The sequence below is a fragment of the Mustela erminea genome, chromosome 12 (assembly GCF_009829155.1).
Source record: "Mustela erminea isolate mMusErm1 chromosome 12, mMusErm1.Pri, whole genome shotgun sequence".
NCBI classification, from domain to species: Eukaryota; Metazoa; Chordata; class Mammalia; order Carnivora; family Mustelidae; genus Mustela; species Mustela erminea.
Window position 1 is genome coordinate 71773041 of NC_045625.1, and position 17303 is coordinate 71790343.

The following is a 17303-nucleotide window of genomic DNA, read 5'->3' on the forward strand; positions in this document are numbered from 1 at the left end:
TCAAATACTATATTCTCACTTCATGTTATCTCATGGAGCAATCAACCCAATGCCATTCTGATCAGAAAGGTGGGTCCACAACCTTGTCTGGCCCATCAATACCTCTATCCCTATGACCACATTTTTGGCTCAGGAATTAGCAAATATTCATATCAGTATTATTTTTTTTTTAATTTAAGCTAATTTGGTTTAGATTTCTACCCACTTGTATCCAAGTATTTCTAGCAAATATAGAGAGACATACATTTAAACAAATATTGTCAACAGAATAAAACAAGTAAAAGAGAAACAATAAAAAAAAGACAGAAACTATATGAAGTGGCATATTATTTAAGATAGACTATTATATGTTAAAGATACGTATGATGAACCATAAATATACCACAAAAAAACGCAGAGCTAATAAGACCGAATAATAAATGATACATAAAATATTCAATACAAATAAGGAATGAAATATATGAAATTACAAATGACACAAAGAACAAAGAACAAATGAATAGCAAAAAAAAAAAAAGATTCAAACCCAACTAAATCAATAATCACATTATACATAAACAGCCTACATTAGTTTTCTATTGCTGCCATAACAAATTACCACAAACTTAGTGTCTTGAAACAATACAAATTAATTTTCTTACAGTTATGAACAACAGAAGTCTGGTACAAGTCTCATCAGGCTAAAACCGAGATCTGCAAGATGTATTCCTTCCTGGAGACTCTCTCAAACTGTTTCCTTGCTAATTCAAGTTGTTTGAAGAATTAAGACTCCTACAATTGCAGAAAAAAAAAAAGTCTATTTCTTTTCTATCAGCTGAGGGCTGTTATTGCTTCTAATAACTACCTGAAAGCTTTAGCTCATGGTTGCCTTCCCCCATTTCCAAAGCCGGCAATAGAGGATCAAAGACTCTCAAATTTTGAATTTCTCTGGCCTCTCCTCCTGTCTTCAAATCAACCTGATTTCTGCTGGGAAAAGTTCTCAGATATTAAGGACTCACACTGGACCCACATGGCTTTCCACGATATACCCATTTTAAGACAGCTGATAAACAATCTTAATTCCATCTGAAAACTTAGTTATCTTATATCATATAAGGTAACATATTCATAGGTTCCAGGGATTAGGACATGATCATCTCTTGGGGGCCACTATTCCACCTACCACCAGTTTAAACATTCATTAAAAGACAGAAACTTGGGGTGCCTGGGGCTCAGTCATTTGGGTGTCCAACTCTTAATTTCAGATAGGGTCATGGTCTCAGGACTGCAGGATCAAACCCTGCATCAGGCTCTGCACTGGGCTGGGAGCCTGCTTAAGATTCTCTCTCTCCCTCTCCCTCTGCCCCTTCCTCCACCTCTCTCCTCCTCTCTTAAAAAAAAAAAAAAATCAAAACTAACACACTTCAAATATTAAGAAACACTCTAAATTTGTTTAAAAAAAAAAACAAAAAGATAAATGATCCTAATCAAAACAAAGCTGGGAAGAGAAGAGTGATGCAAAACAGTAGACTAGGACTCCAGGAGGCTTTGAAAAGTTCTCCCATACACCAGAGAATCTAGAAGCCACAGACATATACACGATAGGACAATGTACTGAAAAGACCTGAGAGAACACTACTCTTTCACCAGTAGCTAATCTTTAGGCTCAGCAAAAACAAGAAGGGAGTGCTCCAGCACACAGCCAATATGCAAAGATCTAGAGTCTTTTCTTTCCTCTTTTTTTCTTTTCTCCCCAGTCATTTAAGAAAATCTCTGACAAACCACTACCTGAGCACTAAGCTAAAAAACAGACTTCACCCACACACAACAAAGAATAGTCTGAAAACTGACATACTTAATAACAAGGTTTCAAAATATATAAAGAAAAAAACACCACTTCAAGGAGAAATAGATAAATCCACAATTACAGTCAAAGATTTCAATAGCCTTCTCTAAGTAAGTGACTGAAAAGACAAAAAATCAGTTTGGACATAGAATACTTGAACACACTGTCAATCAATTTGACATAATTAACGTTCATACAATACTCCACACAAGAGAAAAATGTACAAGATTAACCAAGACAAAACACGTTCTGTATTGAGACATAAAACACACACACACAAACACACACACATTACCAAATAAATTTAAACTCTTCAAATTGGAAAAAGTATGTACTTCTACCACAGGGAATTTTTTTAAATCAGTATCAGAAAAATCTGTGAAAAATCCACCAAATATTTGGAAATTATATAAAAACTTCTAAATAACCCATGGACCAAAGAATAAATCAAAAGGGAAACTAAAAATACTTTGAACAGAATGAAAACAAAACATAACACACTGAAATTTCCAAGATGTACTTAAAGCAGTATTAAGAGAAAAATTCATAGCACTAGATGTCTTTATAAGAGAAGTCTCAAACCAGTGACCTTCAGTTCTACCTTAAGCAACTACAGAAAAGAAGTGCAAATTAAACCCAAAGTAGGTTAAAAAAAAAAAAAAAGAAAGAAATAATAAAAGCCAGAGAAGAAATCCACGAAATAGAAAACACATAACAAAAAAAGTGGAGAAAAATCTACTAAACCAAAAGCTAGTTCTCTGAAAAGATTTTTAAAAATCTAATAAAGCTCCAGCCAATATAGCTGGAGAAAGAAGTTGCAAAACTGGAAAGGGAGAAAACTAGGATGAACCCTGTGGTGTTAGATTATAACTAGAAGTATTGGTGTGAACTCACAACTTTCAACACATGTAGAGACGAGAAAAATAAATTAGTATTTAAATGTGTGGAAGTGTGTGTGTCTGCATATATATACATATTCCTTAACTCTATTTATTGAGACAGTCAACAAACAGCAACATCCTAATAATAATGAACACATCTAGCAAACTGACGTTGGCTTCTGAATACCATTTTCCATTAAAGAAATCAAGAACTGAAGGATTATGCAAGGAAAAGTATACAATCAGCTTGAAACATCTTTTGTGTCAGAAAGTAAAAAATGCTTGAGATAAATCAAAAGAATACAACAGTCAGACTGAGGTAATCAGCTAAAACTGACAATTTGGGCACCAAAATAAATGAACAGTAGCAGACTGAATTGAATCAACTAGGAAACCAATAGTCTGTATTGATATAAGTAGCACAGAAATTAATTAATTGATTGATGTGGAATGAGACACTTTGTTTTGGAATGGGGTATTTAACTTTAATGAGAGTTTTAATTTTGATTCAGGAGAATGTGAACATCTATTACTAATATAACTAAAATTAATTACCAAAATATAGCTCATGACCTGAAGGATCTTATAATCTCTTTGGGGAATGTACTATACTGTGAGAGTTCTAGGATTTCTCTGCGCAACATATTTTTCCAGCTTCTCCACGAAGTAACTGACTAGCTACAATAGAGAAGAATGTAAAGTGGCTCTTGTGTTTCTTGCTTGGATTTTCAGGTGCTACTGAAACTGGAACTGTATGGGGAAGGGAAGGTTCAGTCTCTAAGATCTGATAAAGGAGGTTCAGCAAGCATTTGGTTTCACTGGCTTGACACTCAGAGGACAGTCTACTGCTGAATCAGCTAACCACATGAGCACACAACTCATCTAAGGAAGCAGGAGAAAGAAAAAAGCATTTGGCCTAGGGCAGAACCAGGGTTACTCCGACATAGGAAAAGCTTGACGCTGTTTGGAACAGGAGGGTTTATAAATAAGTACAATTATGACCAAACATGGCAAGCCAAAATAGTAAAATTTCAGAAGTTAGAAACTAACAAATGTCAACAAAAAGCAGTTAAATATTCTACCACTTAAAAGAATGTTATCATAAAAACGTTATGAAAGTTTATAATGACTTAAAAATGTTTATGATAGTGTTTTTCAGTTAAAATATATATTATTTAAGCAGTATTAAAAGTAGACATAGTGGGGCACCTGGATGGCTCAGTGGGTTAACGCTTCTGCCTTCCCCTTGGGTCATGATCCCAGGGTCCTGGGATGGAGCCCCACATCCAGCTCTCTGCTTGGCAGGGAGCCTGCTTCCATTCCTCTCTCTCTCTGCCTGCTCTCTGCCTGCTTGTGATCTCTGTCAAATAAATATATTAATTTTTTTTAAGTAGACATAATAAAATCTCAAAGAAGATGCACCAGAAAGTTAACAGTAATTGTTTTGAAGGTGGGAATCTACGAGGTTTATTTTAGCTTCACATATCTTTCAAATTCACATTTAATACTTTCTAATAGTAGAATTAGTCACAATTGGGATTCTCTTCCACCTCTTACAATGATAAACATGGTGACACTTCCTAACACAGAACCAAGACACACAGCATGCATGAATGCATCAATGCCCGCAATGTAAGGCAATTATGAGTGTTTCTAATCAAAGACACGTAGTCCCGCCTGCTGGAGAGGTGCGCGTCCTGCTATCCTGGTTCAGGCAAGGCGTGGCAAATGGCTCTGCCTCTAGCCTGTCCGTAATGCCTCGATGACCTATACCTGAGGTTCCCACAAACCATTCCTACTGAACTCACCGCTAGGTCCCCGTGGTTGAAGCTCTTGTTGGCTTGTTTGAAAACTGGCGAACTGCGAACATCCTTCCAGTTCCGGGTTCTGCAGCGAATCAGAAATGATGACTGTTAATTGAGCGTCTGAACTCAGATCTTGACGTCTCACTGTCCCGACCAGTGCAGGCACTTGCAAGGCACTAGGCTCTCCGAGGGCCGGAAGTCCCACGAGGTCACCACAGGCGCCCCAAACCCTTCAGTAACATCAACCCTTAACACGACTCTAAATGTTTCACTTCATTCCACGTCTCAGGGCCAGCCCTGTCAGATATTATTATCTCTGCAAATAATAGATGAGATCCGAGCCAGGCTTCTTGTACAGGGGCAGGCAGCTGGTACAAGGTGAAGTCTTAACAGGGGTCCATATCGCCGCTCTATTCATTACTAGGATCACCTCAGCAAGTCCCATCCAGTGACCTCCGCAAAGGGCGCTCGCGTGGCTCGCTGAGGCACGTTCTGAGACCGTTGGGCATTGAGCGGCCTCTAGAGCCAACAGCCAGGATGGAAAAGGCCAACTGTGGGAAGGGACCTTCTGGGCAGAAGGGTAGGTCGTTCGGATACCCAGAAGTTCTCCGTCAAAATCTGACTTTGAGGCAAATCAAAACTCGATTTTCAGAAGTGATGGAGACAGGATCCAGAAGACTGAGGTGAAATGCTTAACAGTCAGACGGTACAGCACCGCCGCCATGAAGAAGCCAAACACCACAGCCTCCTCAGCCCCGCACCTAGATGGGCTCACTCTGGACATGGTCCGCCCCCGCGTACGCGTTGCCCTGAACGTTATCCCGCGCTTGTCACGGTTTGCCGTGGACATAGTCACCACCCCAAGTGTGGCTCGACCTCCACATTGCCCTGTCTCCCCTGCGCCTACCTGGCCGTGTCCCGCCCCTGAGCATGGCTCACCCTGGGGTAATACCGCCTCTGGGTGTGGCTTTCCCGAGACGAAGCCCGCCCCTGGATGCAGTCCCCTCCAGGACGCGAACCGCCGCAGGATGTGGCCTCTGTAGCCTGTACGTAGCCACACCCCCAGGTGCGACTCGCCCTGTGCGTGGCTCCGCCCCCAGAGCAGGCTGGTCGGAACCTCTCCTTAGAAATCCCTTCAGTTACTGGCTCTTCTGTTTGGGAGTTTCTGAACTCTGCTGGCGTGCCAGACTGTATTGAGGTAAATATGTTCTCAGTTTTCGAGAAAAGTAGACGATAAAGCCAAATATTCAAGCAGTGAAAAAAAGTGCTGTAAGTTGGGAAGCAAGGACAGATCCCGGAGGAAAACCTTCCAGTATAATAGGAAGGAAAGAGAAAAGAGGGATAGATGTTCACGTGTTGATACTGTTACTCTTTTGAAGTCTTTTGATGATGAAAAGTTCTGGTGACCTTTTATTCCCCTGCCGTGGTCCAGCACATACGCTCAACGAATGAGGTGACGAGAAATTGTAGAAAAGTGAAATCATTTTGAACGCTTAGGTAAGAGAATTGACTAAAGAACAATCATATGAGGTCGGTCAAGACAGGGAGCTTTGTTTCCTTCACTGGTGTGCCGCTAATGCTTCGAAGAATGCCTAGTGCACATTAAACACTGAAGGAACTAATGGGTTGTTTTCACGGATTGTTGAAGCTAATACTATACAACATTTATGGTGGCATCAACACAATTACTTGTGTTGATTTTATCCTACATGAATCACCCCTTTATTAGAATACAGGTCTAAAAAAGACACAACTGCCTTTTGCCTGGCATGACAGATGAAAGGCGAATGAAAAGCTGTCAAAAGTAGAGCTCTTAGATGGAGAGGAGCAGGGAGCTGGGGGAATTGGAGGGGGAGACAAACCATGAGACACTGTGGACTCTGAGGAACTAACAGAGCGTTTTGGAGGGGAAGGCTGTGGGAGGTTGGGTGAGGCTGGTGGTGGGTATTATGGAGGGCACGTATTGCATGGAGCACTGGGTGTCGTGCATAAACACAGAAATTTGTAACACTGAAAAATTTAAAAAATGAATAAAAATTTAAAGAAAAAATAGAGCTCTTTAGGTTTGGAATTAAGTGATGAACAATGAAGTTTTCCTTGGAGAGTGAGGAAATGAGACAAACCAGTCTAGATGGATAGGGAGATGTGTACAGTGCCTTGTAGTTCCTAAGTTAAAGAATTGGCGTACTGAGGGCATAAGCTGAAAGGATGAACTTGGTGGAATGTCAGACTGTCTTTTCAGATGGCAGAAGTGTTCCTGGTGATAAGTTCTAGGACATGGCTATAACTAAACTGGAATGGAAATAAAGGGTTCAAGGATGAGAAGGGGTGAACAGTGAGAGACCAGATTATTGGACGGTCTATCCACATGGGTGTTGGGGACTCTGACTGATTCCTCCTCCTTCAGGTTCTTCTCCGTGACCCCAGCCCATCCCACCTTCCGGAATCAGCATTTCCTGCAACCCCAAGCTTTAGTCATGGCATAACTCTGGACAAGAAAGCATAAATGGGGCAGAGAAAGAGGTCTGGAGTAGACATCTGTTTTATTTTTGATACCTAGCATTCACTCACCTTCTGGAAACAGTCCCTTTATTGACCTCTAGGGAACTAACCCCATTCTCAGTCTTAGTCTATGGGCAGGTAGAGTTGTCTTTCCCTAACACTCCTCTTTTGAGAATGCATCTATAAATCAGTATTGGCCAAAAGATGATATTATGCTTTTGACAACAGTGATTGGTCAGGGATAGGCATGTGACAAAACTGGAGCCAGTAAGGCACAGTGGGATTTTCTGCAGGGACTACTGAGAGACACAACCACTTGTAGCTACACTTAAAGCTTGGAAGATACACTTAAAGCTACAAAATATGGACAGAAAGTCAGTCCAGAATGCCAAGAAATAGATAGAAAGTGAATCTTGAAGGCATCAATTGAGCCCCAGCATGAACCCTTGTACTTTAGGCCAGCTTTATTCCCAGACTTTTTCAAGTACCTAAGTCAATAGATTCTCCTTTTTAAGTCAGGTAAGTTATATTTCCTGTCTTTTACATCCAAATAATTCCTCACAGTATAAGGGGGCTCTCCATCACTGTCTCCCTCTTTCATGCTAGCCCTCTAAATATATATTATGTTCTCTGTCCTTCAGGTTGCCCTTCTATGAGAGGGGATTAAGAAATCTGCATTGAGATTGCAGCCCAAGAAAGCAGAGCAGTGAGAGACCTTAATTTTGTCTGGTGGCAGGAATTCAGCTAGATAGCTATAAAATCATTCTGAACACCTGTGAAATCAAGGGGAGTTCAAAGAAAAGAATACCTGCAACTCATCAGATAGAAAAGTGACCGTGTTCTGCCAGGTAGGAGATGGAAAGGAGGGAATCCGAGGCGATATATGGGAAGATAAGCCATGGGGGGAGGGGAGGGAGCCTCCATCAGCTGGCTACAGGCTAGTGATAGCATAGCAGAGCACAGAATCAGAACTTTTAGAAGGCAGCTCCTGTGAGGGATGTCCTTGCCTGAAGGACTCCTAGGTGCCAAAGCAGGCAGAATCCTAGCTGGGGCAGTGTGTCTCAGGATTCCCGGGATCACAGAAAGAACAGGGGTGCCTGAGTGTGGCAGACTTCCCAGGCATCGGAGCCTTCAAGGCATAGGTATGTGGAAAATATCCCAAAATGGGAGTATGTGCTCTAAGATCCCTAGTACTGCCTTTTCCAACAGTTGAGTGACACATTCTCTCTGATGTTCAAACTATGAGAATTAAATTTGAAATGATAGCACTATATTAAATATATTAACAAGAACAGAAATTAAACCTTGCAACCTATAGGTTCCTTCCTGTATAACGTTAGCTAGGTCTACAGAAGCTGAAGGTTACTTCTACACACCTGTGGTCTGGGAGCTAGGTCAAAATAGAGAGACTGCGGTAGAGCTGGATGAGTCATATTACACCAGCTTCCCTGCCTGCCCCTGCCCCCAGTTTGAATACTGGTAAGTCAGGTGGTTCTCAGGGTTTATTTTACTTAACCATTCAGGATAAACCCAAACTACCTTTACCTCTCTATGTCATCTTTCCTTCCTTCTTTGGATGCTCCAGTCTCTTTGATGGTTACTTACCAGGTGCCACTTCATTTAGCCATTAAGCAATTTTGACCTTGATGACTTGGACATGAATGAGGACAAAGATCCAACTTGGCATGTTTGGAGACTTTTGCACCAGCAAACTGAGGAAATTGTCCAAAAAGAAACCCTTGCATTAGGAAGACTTCTGAGAAGACTCCAATCATCCCTACTTCTGATGTTCACACACTTGTGTAATTACACCTCCCCTTAAGCATAGGCTGGACTTAGTGATTTGCCTCTGAGTGATAGAATAAAGGAAAGGTTATAGGATATCATTTCCATTACTGGTTTCCAAAACATTGTAACTTCTATCTTGTTTGCAAACTCTCTCCTTGCTTTGATGAAGTAAGCTGCCATGCTGGAGAAGCCCACTTGATAAGGAACCAGCCAGCCCCAGCCAAGAGCCAGCAAGGTACTAAAGATCTCATTCCAATAGACTTTGAGGAACTGTATCCTGCCAGCAACTATGTGAATGAGTACAGGAGTTGGTCCTTCCCCAGTCAAGCCTCCAGATGAGAATGTAGTAGCCTCAGCTGACACCTTAATTGCAGCCTTGAAGCAGAGAATCCAGGATCCAGGTAGGCCTCACCCAAATTTCTGACCCACAAAAGCCATAAGATAATAAGTATGTATTTTTTTAAACCACTAAATTTTGGAATATCCATTACACAGCAATAGATAATTAATGTACACCTCAATTACTGTAACCTTGGGGTAAAATGTTGCATGTCTGGGAAGGTGCATCATATAGGAGGACAATGTCCCTGGCAACATCCCTGAGGGCACTGTCTTCATGCTCAAAGACTATCCCGTATATTCATCTGTTGAAATCGTATCATTGGGCCTGAGTAACCTCCAGGAGGTGAGGCCTAGCTGACATAGTATCCTACCTAACAAATAGTTTGGGAGAAGGTGAAAGAGAGTTTAAATCAAGTTCTAGTCTTTAAGGGTTTTTCTCACTATTTGTAAAGGCCTGAAGATTTCAGAGTAAGCACATTATATTTCCTATTTAAAAAAAAAAAAAGTAAAGGTTTTAAATACAGGATATCAAAGCAGGATCAAATAAGGGACTCCAGGATAAAACTGAGAAGGCCACTGTCTGGCTTTCTACAAGGGACTGGTGTACTTGTAGAAGCCAAAAGCATTAACTACTAAGAGTTGAACGCAATTCTTCCTTTCCCTGATTGCAAGCCCAGCCAGTGAAGTACTCAGAGAACACCACTCTCTATTAGAAAAAAACATTTATTGAGGAGGATTAATATTCTTGGTTGTGCTGAAGGTTGTTCTCATCAGAGGATATATTGTCATGAAAATTGTGAAGTTTTCTCAACAAGGACTGAATGATTTCTTTAGAGAAATTTTTCTCCCAAGAAGTGCTGGAGAAGCATTTTCTGCCTGAGTAGAAGAGTCCAATTGCTAAACACAGTATTTTTTGTCAGGGTCACCCCTGGTGGCCCAAAGGACCTGGCAAACTTGATGCATAAAGGTGGGGATTGGATGAGGCACAGACTTTCCAGAAGGCAGAGAAGAAGGACATTGACTCTGGCCTAATAGCTGATTCTCAAAAGCCTCAGGTTTCTGGGGCTGTCTGACCCTCTTTCTGTTCTGCCTAATTTTTGTACAACAGTTCTGGTCAGCACAGACAGATTCTTGGCTGCAGGACTTGATACTTGCCCATTTCTCTTGTTGTGGCTCAGAAAGAGCCCAATAGTTGGAGGGAGGTCTCTTGTCGTGCCCTACCTGGGCCTGTAGTTCCTTCTGCTGCTGGCTTAACTCTGAGGCCTCAGATACGTACATATGTTCCAGCTTCTCTTCTAGGACCTTCCCAAGTGAGCTTGTGAGCTTCAGGAGGCCGATCACTCCCAAAAGTAGCCACACTTTCAAATGGTTCTTGGTGCTGCAGTAAGGTGGACATGAACTTGGCTTATTGCTGGGGACTTTCCTGATGCCCTATGATTTTTTTCTTGGAATTGATCCACTGAGAAAATTGTCTCATCTTTTTTCTGAAGTAACTCTCAAGAGGAAACTGTTCATTCAGTGACAGAGTTGGGGAAGCACTCTCTCATTTTCTGTCCTCAGCATGGAGACTCTCCTCTCTGCCTACAGATGTCCCTACTCCTGAGTCCTCACTTTTGCATTTTCTTGCTTTGGGATCCTAAGGTCTCACTTTCTTTGCACTTCTTCTTTGTGAGAAATTTGTAGGTTGGCCCTTACAGAAGGCCAGTTTTGAGTCCCAGGATTCCTGCTGCTCCTCTGTGCTAATTCTGTTCTCCTTCAGTTGGATGTGCAGCACCTGGGATGCTTCCATGTCCCCGCTGCACACACTCTGGGACCAAGTCAGTGAAGCCTTGGAATTCAAGCTATCTGAGGGAAGGCGCATGTCAGTGGGACATCCTTGAGCCTGGTTATGCTCCTCACTCTCCAGTTTAAACTTTAACTCACTCAGGATCTGTCTTTTCAGGTCTGATATTTTAGAATCTTAGGGAACCAGTATTTTTGGTGAGGGGTGCTCCATGGTCATGGCAGTTTCTATTTCATTCATGTTGACATTTATCATTTTGGAGCTTTACAACTCACTGGTCATCAAGATTTCCCAAGATTGGGATTGAAGGGTATAGAGCTCCTTGGTGTCGAATATATCCCTGGACAGGATGGGCATGGCAAAATGTTGTAAATTCTTCTCCTCCATATCTTTGCCCTGTTCCATTTCTACTCTGTTACTGGAACTCACATTCTCATGGGTTGGCTCAAGTCCAGCACCAGCTTGACTTGCAGGTACCTCTGGGCCACATGTGTTGTCTGGTACAGTCTCACTGGGTCGCACTTGAGCTCTGATGCTGTGTGTAAAGGGCTGAAAAGTCTGGCTGCCCGACTCAGCTATCTGGATACACTCTGCAGTCTTATGGTCAGTGTCAGAGTGTGATGCCTTCAGGTCCCCCGTCCATCATTGCCCACAGATGACATAGTGAGGAGAGGATGATCCGCAGTGGGGACTGACTTGTTGTTCTCACCCTGTTTCTGAAAATAGGTTTAGAGCTTCCCTCAAGGTGTTTAAAAATCTCAGCTTTGGAATCCACCCCAGAAATATGCATGGCTGAGGAGGGAAAGTCAAACTGGGGAAGAGGCCATGTTTTGGATTCTCTCAACTTATAGAATTTTATGGATTTAAGAACCCTTCAAGACCCCACCTCTCACTCATGTGAAATCTAATAATATGGGCCTCTAGCACATGTCGAGTACTGGGACCAAGAAAAGAATGCTCTAGAGTGGTGCTCTGGCAGTAAACCCTACCCACCATTGTCTTTAGCATCTGTGTTTTCTGGAGCAGTATGGGAACTCCCAGAGAAAGGCAATGTATTGTCATCAGCAAGCCATGAATAACACACACCTATAGGAATCCTACCCACAGTGATCTGCCAAAACTTCTTGCTCATATGTAAACTAAGAATACTTTTCATTTGATTCTGGTCTGTGTCCTTCCTTGAGACATTCAATATTTCATTCCCCGAGTGATTCCTTGAATGACACACACAGTTCCTTGTTGTCTCCAAGGCAGCCCTCAGACCCTTCACTAGGTGGCATTCTAAGATCCTCTGTGGGCTGTCTTCTGGACTCTTCTCTAGGATATACCCAAGATTCCTCCTCATATCTTTTCTTAGCTGGAACACTGTTTGGACCCTCTCGTGGAAACTTCCGGGGAGACTCAATTCAGTCTTTGCTAGATCCTGGTTACTATGGCCCTGAAACTCAGAGAATTGTAAGTGAACATGCCTGCCTTTTTGCTAGGAGAGTTCTGATAATGTATGCTGAGGCTCCATCACTGCTAGGGAGTCTAGATTTCTGCAGTCATGGAGGCACCAGCGTGGGATTACCTTCCTTGGGCTATGTAACTCCAGTGTCTCCTGGGGTTCACAGAAGATATGAAAATGGCCAGGAAGGATGGAGACGGGTACATAGGCATGGGACGTCCGGCTAACCAGTGGAAGGTTGGGAGCTCGAGGACAAATGGTTTCTTCAGATTTCTGAAACACAGGAACTAAAGCCCACAACCTTTCCTATTGCTTCTGCAACACATGCCATCCCAGGTGTTGATTTTCAGTCAAGATAGGAGAGTCTGATTCATTCTTGGATCTATGGAAAGACACTCCACGGTCTCTAATTAGGGATGAAGAAGGTGGTATGATCGGGAGGTAGGATTGAAAATGGGCATGGGTGTTCACCTTAGTGAAAGGTAGAGGTTGGGATGGGGACAGGGTTTGACGCAAGGATTGGGGGTGTACAATGGGGAGAGGAAATGGTTAGGAATGAGGAAGTGGTGGAAGATGCTTGTATTTTGATAGCAGAGGTATTATGAATTCCATTGAATAAGACAAAGTGAGACTCTAGTGGGGAAATACTAGAAATCAGGAGAGTGACTACTAAGGACTCACTGTGCAAAGAAGGAAGAGCCCAGAAGAGCTGGCTATAAATCTGATGCAAGTTTTCTGCCAAAGCCTTGACATAGAGGAGCTGTTGATAAATAGAGAGCTGCTCTGGTTTCGCTTCAGTGTTCCAGCCACTTTTGGAGGCTATGGTGACGTGTACATCAAGCAGATGCAAAACATTCCCTAAAGATGTCCATTGGTACTCTGACCACATTTGTTTGGAAAATGGCCCCTCCTCTTTTACTTTCTTCTCTAAAATCTGGAAAGCCATCCTCTTCTCCATTTGTCTCTCCAATAGGGCCTGGAAGTTAAGACCAGGGAAAGAAATTCCACTGGCCTCCTTGTGTTTAGTAGCAGTCTCTCTCCTGAAACAGGTTTCTGGTTGGCGGAGGTAGACTTGCCTCTCCTGTTCACCAAGAGGTGAACATCGGATTGTGATAATGTAGGGAGGAACATGTTCTTGCCATAGGCCTGCCAATAAGTGAATTTGGAACTCGATGGGTTTGAACACTCACTACCTCTGATTGTTGGGACATAAGGAGATATCCCACGAGCACCATCTGGAGATGAATTCTCAGGAATATGTTTAAATGAGATGGAAATTGATTTAGATTGAGTCACAGTTAAAGGGCAGTCTGGCAGTGGTGAAACAGATGCCTGATAACAAGCAAATGAATCAGTGGGTTTCCTTATATGAGACAGATGTGGTAAGAGGTTGTTATCTTGTGAAATGGTGGGGTCAAGAGTGGAGATGGTATTCAGAGGTAAAGTGGCCTCTTGTTGTCTGAACATCATATGGTAGGAAAGGAGGAAAGGCAGGGGGTAGAGGTATGGAATGGTTCCCTAGGAATTAAGAATCCTAGGCGTTTGGCTCTAGTGGCAGGGAGTACCTAAGGGTGAGGGTAAGAAAAAGTCAGCTAAGGGGGTCACTGGGTTAGGTGAGAAGATAGAGGGTATTGGGGGGAAGGCTCAGGCAACGAGGCTGGTATTAGGTCTCCTGGAGCAACTGCAGAGAAGTCAGGAGACAAAGTGAATGATGAGTGAGTCACAGAAGTTATAGAAACCAAGGGGATCACAGAGGGAGTAGCATATTCCAGGGCCTCTGGAACAGCAACTGATTCACCTCAGCAGTTGTGCTGTTAGACTCCTCACAGAAGGGGTCTGGACATAATAGTTGATGAAAGTGGATGGTATCATGACGCCAGCCTAGGGGGCTATGGGAGATAGGACATACAAAGTTGCAACCAGGACCAGAACAAACATAGGTGACCATGGCTGGTCTGGCAAAGGTAGCCCCCCACCCACCAACATCCCCAAGACTTCAAATTCTAACTCTTAGAATTTTCCATCCTATGTCAATTTGAGGCTTCCCTAAGGCTCTAGAAATACATAGACTCTGCTTAAAAGAGCGGTACAGGAAAGAAGGTAATGTTTACTCACCTTTACAGAAGAGAAAGCACCTTTCTTGCCTCCCCAACTTCTCTCTGGCAAGTTCTCCACCCTGGGAAACCAGGAAAATAATGAAGATAGAAGAGAGAGATCTAATAGAAGGCTGAATAGAGTGTCCTTTAAAGATATCCTTGGTAGACTGGACTTGGAGAGTACCATGTATTAGGATATAAGGTCACATGATCAATGATAATAAGACTTACATTATTTTATCATTCACAATGGGCTTTTGTGTGTATTATCTATTCTATGTGATACTGAAAACTGCCCTATGTGGAACATCGGTCAATGATTACCTCAAAGAAGAATTCAAGTATCCATGACATCACAGGTCTTTCACAAAGTCTCAGAACTTCAGAAGTTCTGACTCTTAATGTCTCACAAGGCTACATATTGGACAGCACCCATTGCCCAGATCCATCACTACTTCTTGCTCAGTAATGGTCAGAGCATGGAAACTGAGAAGGGTTTTGCATTCTGACTGTGTTTCCATGATCCTCTCCTCTGAGGCCTCTGTTTTCTGAAAGGGAATGTATCTAGGAGCTGGCATCCTCAGAGATCATGGACTGAGCCCTCATGGAAAGGACAGGAAGGGTCAGCCTTGGAGAGCTCAGGTGGAGTAGGCAGAATCTTACCTTTCCGAGTCCCATCTTTCCTCCTCTTGGCTCTGCCCTGACACTAGAACGAAAAGAAAAGAATGAGGAGTGGGAACTCATCATTCACTCTTCTCTCAGAAATGGAGACATTCTTTATCCAAGAACACAAGGACTGTATTTTAATTTATAGAACTTTGTGTTCCTTGCTTTTCTCAATTTTTAAGGTTTTATTTTGAAAAACAAAGGAGGATTTTGTCTGGGGGGTCCACACTTGATATTCTCACTCAGAAGTTCTTTGTTCAATGAGGACATACAAACTGAAGCCTGACAGTCACATCTGTGCTCCCTGAGGTAGACCCTGTATTATAGGCTATACCTCAGACCCAAGTCTCTTCTCAGAGGCTCAGCACTGTTCTGATCATCCCAACGTGAAGGCAGGCTTGCTTGTCATGGGAATGTGACTTATGATCAAGACCCAGGAAAATTTGTTTTCTTACACAGACCTCATACTCTCCAAATAACCCAATCCAGAACTGCAGAATCATTGTGTTTGGGATTTTACCCAAGAGCCACAACCATACCCTAATAGACCATGTGTTTCAAGTGGAATCCTTAGTGCGTGCTTAATCCTTCACCCTGTCAGATCTCCTTTCCTAGAGGAGTTTATGTCTGTTCTTTCCTTAGACTTCTCATTTTAGGTGTTTCTCTGACCCTACCAAACTCATTTAGAAATGTGGGAAGAGGAACAGGAAAATAAAGAGTCATTCTCTGAAGGGCAACTTCTGGTTCCAGATCTAACATTTTAAAAAGCCTGGGAGTCATCACTTCAGTCTGTGAAAGAAGCAAAATGCTGAACAGACTAAAAATCAATGACATTTCTTGGAACCATAGTGGCAAACCATTACCTCAAATCTTCTGAGAGTGTCAGTGCAGAAAATCATACCTAAGATTCACTTAACTGAAACAGAAGCACTGGAGGCTCAACACTGCTCTCCTGGTATGAACACTTAAACAGACACTTGGACAAATTGCTGAAGGATGCATATGGGCTAGCATGAGAGTGAGAAACTCCTGGGGTCACAATCTACTGGGGGACCCCCATTTATTTATAGGTGATATTACCAGGAACCCAAACTAGTTCTCACAGTAGAGCTACAAAAAAAAAAAAAAAAAAACCCCCCAAAAAAAAAAAACCTCAAGTTTCTGGAAGAGGAATGTAGTGTTGCAGAGAAAAGAGAAAGGTAACCCATTTTGAAAACATTGTGAAATATTCCCAGAGGGTTTTCCGTAACACAAACCTACTCACTGGGAAAATCCTACCAGAGCGTTATGCCCCATGGAAGAAGGTAAATTACCCAACGATAGCAGCCCCCTCTAGGCTTCCTTTCTTATTGATAAAGTGGAACAAAACAAAACAAAAAAAAAACCTTTAAACACTAGTGAACATCATAATCCAGGGACATAAGCCCATTAAAAGATGAATGATTAATCATATCCCCTCCCCTGACACCTTGCTACAGTATTAATGGCTCTGGTATAGGAACAGGATCATAGCTAAACAGAGCTGCAAGGTATAGTTTCTATTTAGGGAAATTTAGGGAAACCTAAAGACACTAGGAGAGACAAAAACAAGGACACTAAAGGAAACTGCAGCCCCTGATATGCATAGTTACAGTAAATATTAAACATACCCCAACACCTAACCCTGACTAGCATAAGACTTCACATTAAAGATCTCTTAATTTCAGTTCTGATTACCCAATACATCATGTTTGGCTTTCAAAGAAACCTTACAAGGCATGCTAAAGGCAAGAAAAAGCAAACTTGTCAGACAAACCAAGCATCAGGCGCACATTCAGATATGACAAATTTCAGAGTTCTCATACATGGAATCTAAAATAACCATGATTATTATGTTAAGGTCTCTAGTGGAAAAGGTAGAAAACATACAAAAACAGAGGAAGCCAAGAGAGGGAATTCTATGAAAGAATCAAAAGGAAATGTTAGAAAACAAAAGCAGTATGGCAAATGAAAAATGACTTTGATTGACTCATCAGTAGGTCCATACAAGCAAGGAAAGAATATGTGAGTTTGCATATATGTCAGTAGAAACATTCCAAACTGAAATACAAAGAGAAAAAGAATTTTCTTAGTGCTAAAATCTAGAATATCCAAGAACTGTGTTTCAAAATGTACAACAGATATATAAT

At 42.0% G+C, this 17303-nt stretch overlaps 1 long non-coding RNA gene across 1 annotated transcript; it reads right to left on the reverse strand.

The window, feature by feature from the left end:
* Nucleotides 1–4027: 4027 nt before the first annotated feature.
* Nucleotides 4028–5971, reverse strand: LOC116570503. The gene is made up of 3 exons (XR_004277447.1): nt 5419–5971; nt 4515–4593; nt 4028–4066 (listed from the first exon to the last, which is right to left on the reverse strand). It is a non-coding gene; the product is annotated as an uncharacterized LOC116570503 (long non-coding RNA).
* Nucleotides 5972–17303: the final 11332 nt, after the last annotated feature.